Source organism: Zeus faber, assembly GCF_960531495.2.
Source record: "Zeus faber genome assembly, chromosome: 9".
Taxonomy (NCBI): domain Eukaryota; kingdom Metazoa; phylum Chordata; class Actinopteri; order Zeiformes; family Zeidae; genus Zeus; species Zeus faber.
Window position 1 is genome coordinate 13,882,122 of NC_137197.1, and position 11,631 is coordinate 13,893,752.

Genomic DNA, 11,631 nt, shown 5'->3' on the forward strand with positions numbered 1-11,631 from the left:
AATCAGGCTCAAGAAACTGTAAGAACTCCCGGTTATTCTCGCGGGAGCACGGGGAGTGGCCAGTGGTCAGCGCATTATGCAAGCCGGGCTGCGGTTACGTAAAACCATTCAGTCTGGTTTTTACGGCGCAGGGTGGGGGCGGTCGGTGTCGAAGTGGAGGATTAGGAAGAATCACGGTCTGATCTGCCGCCATCAGAGGCTGCGGGACGCGGAGATGCACCCGGAGGGTTTTTTGACGGTCGTGAGGCAAAGAGTCCCCCGTAACAAAGAGCCGCCACACCGTACTTCCTGTCCCTTGACGCGGCCTTGGAAAAGAGGCGTGACCCCCTAACAAGTCCGAACGTTTTTCTTTTTTCCCCGCCATATTTGTGCCCCCGAGATGGGAGCAAAACGGTCGAAATTCTTCCCCTGTCGCCCCTCAAACTATCTTGTGACTGTTCGTACCGATTAACAGGGGAATGAGGGATGAGAGAGAGGGTAGAGGGGGGATTAAAATTGAGGCAGATTAGGGTCAGAATGTGTCTGGTATAAAGGAAGACTTTGGGAGTAAATAGCCCAATCTATATCGAGTATATGGCCACGCCTATAAATAACAAAATGTTCTCAAGCCAATGCAATTTTATCTCGCTGTTCTGTTCTGTATCGCTAATATTTCCATAAGTTCCCGTCACTATTTGTGTGAATGTGTGTTCAAAGCCTATAGTCCCCATTATGTAGGTTTTTATAGGATCACAGTCTATCCTATAAATGTGAATGTGCACGTGCGAACCTCACTTTGTGTGTGTGTGTGTGTGTGTGTGTGTGTGTGTGTGTGTGTGTGTGTGTGTGTGCGTGTGTGTGTGTGTGTGTGTGTGTGTGTGTGTGTGTGTGTGTGTCGTGAGCGTGCCTCCCACGAGCGCTCTGTTGTGACCCGGCCTGTGTGAAGTGAACCACCCCTGTCAGTCCTTTGGGGAGTAATGAGCTGGAACACGCCTCCCCTCCCCACCTCTCTCGCTCTGTCTTTTCCTCCAATCCCCAGATAATTCTTCCTTTCCTTTTTCTTCTCCCTCGCCCCCTCCCTCGTCCCAGAAGGAAGTAAGTAGTCCCCACGGGCCATCATCATCATCGGAGCGATCACAATGGATGGGTGTCTCCTCTTTGAGATCCTTCTGAGGTGACGTAGATTTGACCCACAAAGCCGAGCGACACGAGCGGCACATGGAAATAAGACAGAGATACAGAGAGTGAAAGAGAGGATGGGTGAGGGGAGAAAAGTCAGAATTTGCATAAACGCAGCCCCGGGGTAAACAGTGAGAAACATTTAAAGGAATGCAACGCAGGCAGAAAGTGAGGAGAGGAAGAGGAGGAGGTGGAGGAAAGAGAGAGTTGGAGAACAAAGACAGGAATAAGCTGTCGTTGTCGAAACCGTGATCACTTAAAACAGACCAGCGCAGACCAGATGTAAGGATGTGTGGCCAGTGACACCATTTTAAGAGAATTATTATCAATAATAATTATTCAAAATTATTATTACAAACAATTCATACCCCTTCGGTTTTTCTAGCATTTTTTCTTTTAAAATCATAATTATGCAGAAATACTACGTACAATATCACATATTTCATTACATATTACATATTACATATTTATCACATAGTTTTTTGCATTGCATTTTATTGCATTTTTGCATTTTTGCATCGCATGCACTGCATACAACATGCATTTTTGTAATTACAAATGAGGTCCTTTGCAGTTCATAGTTCACAGAGGGGTTGGAGTCATTACTTACAGTATCGGCTCAACTTAAAACTTGGACGAATCCGTTTCTGTAGAAAGCTTATTCGATCAAAAGCTTACACCTGACCCCAACATTGAAATTGCACGTGTCCATGAAGTTATCTTCTCAAATTGGACACGAGGATTTTAGATGGGGTAAAGTCAACCATTCCTAGCTACTCATAAAGTCCTCGTCAGGGTCGTGGTATTATTAATTTACCTCAAAACACAAGACAGTAGAAAAGGTGTCTCTTAGGCATAAGGCGAAGCACTCCAGAACCTTTAAAAGACCCAAGGTTCAGGTGCCCACTGTCCACCACCACCTCCACCACCACCACCCACAACATGTGCCTCAACTTCTGCAATGCCCTCACCTCTGCTGCGGGCTTCCTCTGGATGCATGGATTTCGGAGCCATATCCCCTAAACACTTTCTTGTAGAGCATTTCTCTTGACACTCACAGTTGGACGATGGATTTCATGAAGGAAGCGCTAAGGAGTCGCCCTGACACCAAAATCACCAAATGTTCATGTTGGACCGTATACAGGAAGACTGCAGCTAAGATCTGTTAAAAAAATTATTTAAAGATCTGTTTAAAGAACAGATCACCTCATACCGTGTAAGAACGGAAGAACGGCTTGAAGCATGTGACACGTCACATGTCCAGCTCCCAGATCTCCTTCATTAGAAAATGTATTCATCATCGGCATCAAATTTTAAGGTAAGACCGGTCCAGAAAAATGCGGATCATCAGTCGATCATTTATAGTAAAAGCATCAAAAATACAGAATTTAAGATAGGAACAGTTAAAAGTGGATGTTAAAAGCTTTAAAATGTTTTCCTGAACCCTTTTTCCTTTCTGGTATATTTTGTTGATCTTAGTTCTTCAATGCATCTTTTTCGGCGGGGAACCATGAATAAAGACACAACCCCCCCCCCCATTTTAAACAACACTTAAAACATTAAACATTAAAAAGTATACAAAAAAGAAATGCAAAGAAAACCCAATCTGCAATCCGTCGTGCTGTGTTATCTTCTCGCCCCACAGTCAGTCTTGGGTCATGTTTCTTGGTCACCGCTCCGTCCTCTGCTCCCATCCTCTGCGTGCATCCACTGATCCCTGCAAGGCACCAGGCTGTGGAGTCGACAGCGCCGAGCCCAGCCATGTGCACTTAACCAATAGTACGTTTCAGTTCCCTTATAATCACGTAAAGAAAAATACACCCGAGACATTCTCCGATTTAAATGACATTTTCTTCAAAGGCCTTCACGCTCGTCGTCTGCCATTGTTCTCTCTCTTCTGTCCATACAAACTCTCTCCAGCAGATCCACATCCCGCAGGGCAGACGGGCGCCAGCGGCTTGGACCATCAGAAACAAACAAACTGGTCTCCTCGGACCATGGAACGATGATGCCGTGGACGTAGAGGATGAGAATTGGGAACGGTGGACGGATATCGCAGGAGTCTGCGTCCCCATCGGGGGTGGGGGGGCGATACCTACAGAGACTCTGCAATCGCTCCATTGTGGAGATAAAATGGGATGAATGGATGGGAAAGACACCTGACACATCAGCGCTCAGATTTGAGTTGGACATCAACGACGGACACGGGAGGAGGTCTGAAGCTGAAGTGAATGAATGAATGAATGAATGAATGGATGAATGGATGAATGGATGAATGAATGAACGGAGACACGAATGAATAAAGAGACAAAGTGTGAAACGTCCTGTGGATGTTTCTCAACGTCCATATTCAGTGTTGCAGTTCTCCACGCCTCCTGAGGGGGGCAGCAAACAGCTCCTTGGATGGGTTGACAGGCGGCTGAAAATGTTGTTCCATGTTTCTAACGACCGACAATTCTGAAATCTTGATTTCTAGACAAAAATGATTCCACTGTACAGTTCACATTACATGCATGGCTACTACGAGTTTACTCTCTCTCCTCCAAACTAAACTATCCCAGCCTCTCCACACGCCAACCCTGCACTATTATAATACTTTCTTACTATGCTTCCATGTTTTATTTATTAGTTATTAAAGAACATTTTCTATATGGACCGGCAGTAGATTTGACCTACGCTACACAAAATTTATTTTTTTATATCCGACAGCACCTTTTAATTTGATCATTTTAAAATCCTTTAGAGAATTATTTTGGCAGCGAAGGACTTCTGTAAATGTGAAGCCGTGTTCTGATCATACCGCCACATAAATGCTTACATCAGTGGATTCATGGGTTTTTGTAACATGACGTTCCAACGATTTTTCATCTTGTTCATAGAATTCAATAAAAACGAGAAGGAGGTAAGATGAGTCTTTGTTTCCCCGGCTCCACCCATGATATCCATGTTTATACAAACACACACACACACACACACACACACACACACACACACACACACACACACACACACACACACATGTATGTTATGACAAGGAAAACTGTTTTTGTAATGACTTTTTACCCAATAAAGAAATAAATTACCATTTACTGGTCATTTGCTTTATTTTATTTTGACCATTGAATTAATTGAATTACGGTTGCTAATTTGATGTTCATTGTGAAAATGATAGAGATTACGTAGTGAAATCCTGATACTGCACTCATTACTTCTATGGACACGAGGTCTTCCTTCACTGACGTTTATTGTCTTTAATTGGATTTCATCCAGTGGCGATTAACTATCCTGGTCAGTTTTGGTTAAAGAGCTAATGATGAATTAAGTGCGTGGTTCTGCGTCTCTTCCAGAGAACGAGCAGCGATGGCTCTTTACTTCAATGAATCCTCACACGAATGAAGACCGACGTCTCATCGTCTGGGCGCTGCTAACTCCGACTGAATCATGGGCAGACCTCACCCCGAGGTGAAGCTGTTTCCACGAATATTACTCCAATTCGAATATAAAGGCTTTGGAGAAGTGGAATTAAAAATGGCACGTTACCCACAAAAGTTAACGTCAGCGTGATCTGGCACGGAAGCAGGAACCGGCACCAAATGAAAGGTCTTTATTGTAAGTGACTTCCATGACGATTGGGTGAGGCAAGGCATTTAGAAATTAATGTTTATTATCTTCATAGGAGCTGTGTTGTGGTACACAGTTTTGGAGTGCAAATCAATGATGATTTGAACAAATCACAATATTTTACTTTAGAATTTTCCTGCTTCCAACGCATCAACTTCAAGAACTGACTGTTCACTTGCTGCCTAATATATCCCACCTCTTGACAGGTGCCATTGGAACGAGATGATCAATGTTATTCACTTCACACGTCAGTGGTTTTAATGCTGTGGCTGATCGGTGTAAATTTCAATGTGATTTTTATTTATATTTACATTCCCTGTAAATATTGTGAAATAGATTTGTCCTCATTTCCCAGCATCTGGTGACATTTTATTTATGTGCCATTTAAGTGCTGTTTTTCCAAAAACAAACCCGACTGAGAAAGATAATCTCTGCAAAGATTGTTTATTATTATTATTATTTTTTTTTTAACAAAGTAGTTGATTTCAAAAAGAAAACAATGGTAATCACCGTAATAATAAAAGCATTACAATAACAAAGAGAGACAGACAGATAGATAGATAGATAGATAGATAGATAGATAGATAGATAGATAGATAGATAGATAGATAGATAGATAGATAGATAGATAGATAGATAGATAGATAGATAGATAGATAGATAGATAGATAGATAGATGGATAGATAGATAAGAAATATATATTCCCTGAAAATTGTTAAACATGAGTGAGAAACCTTAATTTTAACATAGATTCCAGAGGTAACATTTGATGAGGCCTCAATGTATTTTTGAGCATATTGAGGCAGAGTCAGTCTGGAGGTTTTTGGTTGCACTTCCAGCATTCTTTGATTCAGAAAAATGCTTGATGCCATCTGTAGTCTTGCACACCTGATAATTGAGGAGCCATTTTTCTGGTGCACTTCTAAACCAAATTTTTTTTTAAATTCATAGCCCGGTCCTCATAAGTATATCAAAACAAACACACACACACACACACACACACACACACACAAACACACACACACAGACGCACGCACGCACGCACACACACACACACACACACACACACACACTTATACAAATATAATAATATAGGAATGAGAGAGACAAAGAGAGGGGGGGGGGGGGGGGGGGCTGGGGGCCATTCAAATACCCATTACCCAAATAACCAAAATGTGAGTTTGAGATTACAAAGAATAGAGATAAATGGGCAATAATGGGACTCTGGAGACGGATTCAGACTATGTGCACGTGATTATGATAAAAAACACACTTTTTCAGTGCTTGTGCACATACATTTGGGTCTCTCATGGGCCAACTAAAACACAAACTATGAAATAAGACAACCAGGTTTGTTTTTTGTGAGCTGTCAAAAATAAGTCTCTTGCTACATTACATGGGGCTTCAGAAAAATTAGAACCGCCCCCCATCTGAGTAACTCCGCCCATGGCTGGAGAATAACAAGCGCCGGTGGGAACCGCTCAGTTGGTTTCACAGACCAGCACAAATCTCTTAAAAGAAAGAGGAATTATTACCAACTGTCCATAAAGAGACTGCAGACAATGGAAATGTAAGTATTTAAAGAATAATACTGCTGTGTGGTTCTTAAAAAAAAGAAAGGTATGCTGTAGATAGACTGTAGGCTGCGGTGTGCGATCCACTGTGCGTTTCTCAAAACAAAACCAATAAAAAATGTGTTTTTTAATTATAGATTGTGGCAGTTTCGCCTGCCACACGACCACCCAAGTGACGTTTACAAGGCCCTTCGGCACGGACGTCGATGGGTTGTAGACATCAGTTTATTGCAGAGAGTGGGCCAGGTGGAATTAGCCAGGAGCAGATGGAACATGTCATGACAGGGCTCCTATCCTGAGTGTGCGTGGGGATGGGGGTTTTAACCTGTTGCTCGTTAGCCCAACCAATGAGCAACAGGTATGCAGCAACCCTGACCCAATCACCTAGATCCAGGTCACGTGTGGCTGCTCAAACCATCCCGTCGCCACACCATGTATTTTTTATTATATTTTCTGACGTCTACATGAAATAACTAACCCCAGTGTGCGTTGTCCCAGTGAGGTGACCCCCACAAGCTTCGAGTATGGCAACGATTAGGCCTTTGTAGGAGTGTGAGTGAAGATTCAGCAACTGGATCGCTTATTTCTCACGTGAAATTTGTTGAGAAACAGATTTTGGTGGACTGATAACGTAAAATCATTGAAAGTTTATAAGTCTGTCTTTGATGCAATGGCATACATATACCGTGTGTTGCATGCTAAGCCGGATGACAGCACAGGTAAAAAAAAAAAAGAACCCGGAAGTCAGGGTCAAACCTCATGGCTCACAGAACCCGGAACTTGTGCTCAAACCTCAACGGCTCACAGAACTAGGGGCCTCAGGAGGGAGGCGCCACACACTGAAACAGAGCGTCAGGGACAGGCTGGTTTAGAGGCATGCAAGAACGGCTAGAACCCATAATCGCAGTGGCAGCGAATAAAATTTCTAAAACATGTTTATGGGACCTCAGAGATATATAGTAAGTTGTTGAAAAGGAGCATAAAAGGTCCCTTTAAAATGAAATGTGTGTGTGTGTGTGTGTGTGTGTGTGTGTGTGTGTGTGTGTGTGTGTGTGTGTGTGTGTGTGTGTGCGTGCGTGTGTGTGTGTGTGTGTATTTGTGTGTGTTTCCTATTTCAATTCATTCCAAAAATCACTTAACATTTTTTTTGGTTTCAGACCAAGTTTCAGTTTGACACACACCGGTTTTTAACAGTATGATAAAAAATTTCAGTTTCTGAACATTTCTGGGCTGCTCTGCGACGCGTTGTGTCTGAGCACTGAGTCAAACAGCGTGGGATCCCGGAGACGAAAGGACGGCAAACATAAATCTTTTGGAATTGCTTTGTTTTCCTCCACTTATTTGCTTGTATGGAATTCATTAAACGCCAAGGGCAGGACATCCTGACCCAAGAGACGGTGTGATGCGTCTCCAAACCAGATGTCTCTCACCGCAGCATAAATACAGATAAGGTGTCGGCAGGAGGCCCGCCGACAGACTCTCGGAGATCGGCCGAGACGTGATCAGTGGAATGCATGAGCCATTCGTCAAAAGTAATGAGTGAATACAACAAATACGTGACAAAACAGTGGTGGAAGAGGAGAAGAATACGAATACCCTGACACAAAATGACTCCAGCAAAAAGGAGAGAACCACAGTGACATTTCTACTTAAGTTAAAGTATGTAAGAGCTTGCTTCTTAACTGTATTTAGATTATTAAAAGTAAAAGTACTTGTCATAGGCAGTGTCCTGCTATAACAGAGCCTATTATACCTCATAAAGGGCTGTTGTCGCTTTTATTCTGCAATGATGCTTGTGCAGATCCTGACACATTTACAACAGTAAAGGTGGTGTCAGTCATTTACAAGGATATACAAATATAAATATAAATAAAAAAACAAAAAACAAAAAAACTATAGAAACGCAATATATAGTAAAAGTAAAAAGTGATGTAAAAAGTAAAGATATTTGCTTCAAAATGTAGTGGAGTAAAAGTCAAACGTCTAAGTATTAAAAGTACAATACCTGAAAACTGGACTTAAGTGCAGTAACAAAGTACTTGCACTGACTTACTTTCCACCACTATGAAAAACAACAGCCAATACAAAAAAAAGATTAAGGACGATATCAGTAAAAGCTACTGGCTTTGGAAAAGTGGACGGTTTTTACTTTACAAAAGACCTGTGACAAAGTGCTTCAGAAAACGGAATTTAAAAAAGGAGGCAAAACAACAGCACAGGGCGGAAACAGAAAACGGGAAATAAAACAAAGCCCAGACGGATTAAAAACAACAGATACAAAAGCGACACTTATCCAGGTAGAACAACAACAATGGAAAGCCTGCATTTCCAAACCGCTATGGCACACAACACTACGCCTTGATCGCACCTTTAATGAGTTCATTGTTAAAAAAAATAAAAAATGTAATTTGTCACTTTTTGTCACAACCTGAAACTGCTATCATTGCACACACACATTCTCACATTCAGCAGATATACTGCTTCCAAGTTGCAGTGGATTAATGTTACAATTATAACCTCCTACATCTGGACTAGCTAGCCGTTATTTATATCTGATGCTCTGTGTTTGTGTGTGTGTGTGTGTGTGTGTGTGTGTGTGTGTGTGTGTGTGTGTGTGTGTGTGTGTGTGTGTGTGTGTGTGTGTGTGTGTGTGTGTGTGTGTGTGTGCGTGTGTGTGTGTGTGTCAGAAATCAGTAATTATGGACGCACATTGTCCCTTTCCCCAGGGTCAACTCAAGGACACATGATAGGAATGTACCAGACTCTTCACTTATGGTGTGTGTATGTTAGATAGTGTGTGTGTGTTTGTGTGTGTGTGTGTGTGTGTGTGTGTGTGTGTGTTTGTGTGTGTGTGTGTGTGTGTCTGTTTGTTTTCATATACCTATGAGGACCGGGCTATGAATTGAAACATTTTTTTGGTTTAGAAGTGCACCAGAAACATGGCTCCTCAATTACCAGGTGTATTTTCCTCGATTCTCAGTGTGTGTGTGTGTGTGTGTGTGTGTGTGTGTGTGTGCGTGTGTGTGTGTGTGTGTGTGTGCGTGTGTTTGTGTGTGTGTATGCGTGTGTGTTTGTGTGTGTGTCAGCGTCTGTGTGTGTGTGCGTGGGAAGCTGAGCTCGTTTTCCAGTAAACGTTGACTCACTCAGAGTTTACAAGTTGAGCTCGAAGACAGCGCAACACAAAGATGTGCTTATGTAGCTTCAGTGGCTACACAATCTGCCGTGCACATCCGTGTCTAAACAGAGAGGAAATCAGAGAAAAGCTGGAAATCCTTTTTTTCCTAGCTGCTTAAAAATAATAAAAAATAAAGATAAAGACGACGATAACAACAACAACATCAAACTGCTGTACAGTAGAAACAACCTCTCCTTCCCTATTGCTCCATTCTTTTACAAATGAGAAAATTGAATTGAAAGGATTTTAAAAAACAAAATGAAACTTCCATCATATTTTGCGGGGGAAGCCCAAATTCTTATTTATTTATTTATTTATTTTTTACTGTACAGTTTTTTTAAAGTTTCTGTACTTTCTGGAGTACATATGCTTTTCGCAGACTTCCGACGTTAACTCCACTACATTTCGACGCAAATGTCTCATTAAATTTTTTACTGTATCCTTACTCTGGAATTGAACACGTCAATGTGGTGCTTTCGCCGTTACGAGAGTCATTTTGGGTCGTGGTATTTGTGCCGCGTCCGAGTACTTCCTCCGCCGCTGTGACGAATACACTTCTATGCGACCGCACGATGACACAAGAGAGAGCGGCTCAGACTCCCGATAATAGCCTTTCTAGCCATAGATTTGAGACTGTCATTCCGAGCATCTATCCGTGGTTTGTCCGGGTCCCTTCCTCCAGCGGCCGTGTACGTGCCGGCTGCTCTGTGTGAGTGCGAAGTGATGGAGCGTCAGACATGCAGCCGGCCAGATGGAAGCCTCTCTGATCTGAAGGGTGGCTGCGCAATAACGAGACACAGATGGTGGACCCACACACACGCACGCACGCACGCACACACACACACACACACACACACATTAACAGTGGTTCAACAGTGAACGTAATGCAATCCAAGATGTCTTCACTAAGTCTCGTAAGCCCAGAAGCAGAACGTCATGTACTTATAATTATGCTGCGTTTCCCTCCATACTAATACACTGAATCTAATGTAATTATTTCTTCTGAGTGGACAACGGACGCCGCAATTCGGCGAAATAAAAATTAAAAAAAGAATCCGCCCCACCGTATCGTCTGCACGTTATGTTGTGCAGACAAAACCATACACTACCTTGAGCGCGGTCAAGGCCGGCCCACTGCGCCGGTGCCAGGACGGATATCGTTACTCACGCCACGCTGTATGATTTGAGAATTACGCATGAGGACTCCATGGCTCCCTGCTTCATCCTGACTCATCTGACCACACACACAACACGCACGCACGCACGCACATACACACACACACACACACACACAGACACACACACACACACACACACACACACACACAATCACACAAGCACCGGTGTGATTGTGACTGTCTGGAAACAGCAGGGAGACGAAGGGGGGAGGTCTGGGAATGCTAGAAGAGCAAAAGAGGGAGTAACGAGGTGGAAGAGGGGGAGGAGGAGGAGGAGGAGGAGGAGGAGGAGTGGGGAGAAAAAGTTGCAACTTCAGGGGCAATACAGACAGCGGTGGGAAGGAAGGAAGGAATGCACGTGTCTCTGTGGGGGGAAGGAGGCAGGGAGAAAGGCAGAGAAGAGGAGGAGTAAGGAGGAGGAGGAGAGAAGAAGCACAGAGGGAGGGACCTAAGGGAATGTTGCAGCGTGGCTGGATGTCTGAATGAAAGAGCCCCTCTCTCTCTCTCTCTCTCTCTCTCTCTCTCTCTCTCTCTCTTTCTCTCTCTCCCTCTCTCTGTCTCTCTAACTCTTTCAAAACTGCAGCCTCTCCTCCCTTGCAGCTAGCAAGCACATGTCCAGAGAAAACACACACACACACACACACACACACACACACACACACACACACACACACACACACACACACACACACACACAAACACACACACACGCACACACACACAAACACACAGAGGGAGAGAGAGAGAGAGCTTCTCCAAAAAGAAAATTTGGAACCTAAACTTTCAGATGAAGCTGTGGAGACTGCAACTGCAAGTTCAGTGCACACTGGAAATTAAGAAATGTGATTTGGGTTGATTTTATTTTATTTTTTTAATTTTTTAATTTTTTGCTTTCTAGGGAAGATTTTTTGGAAGTGGATGCTG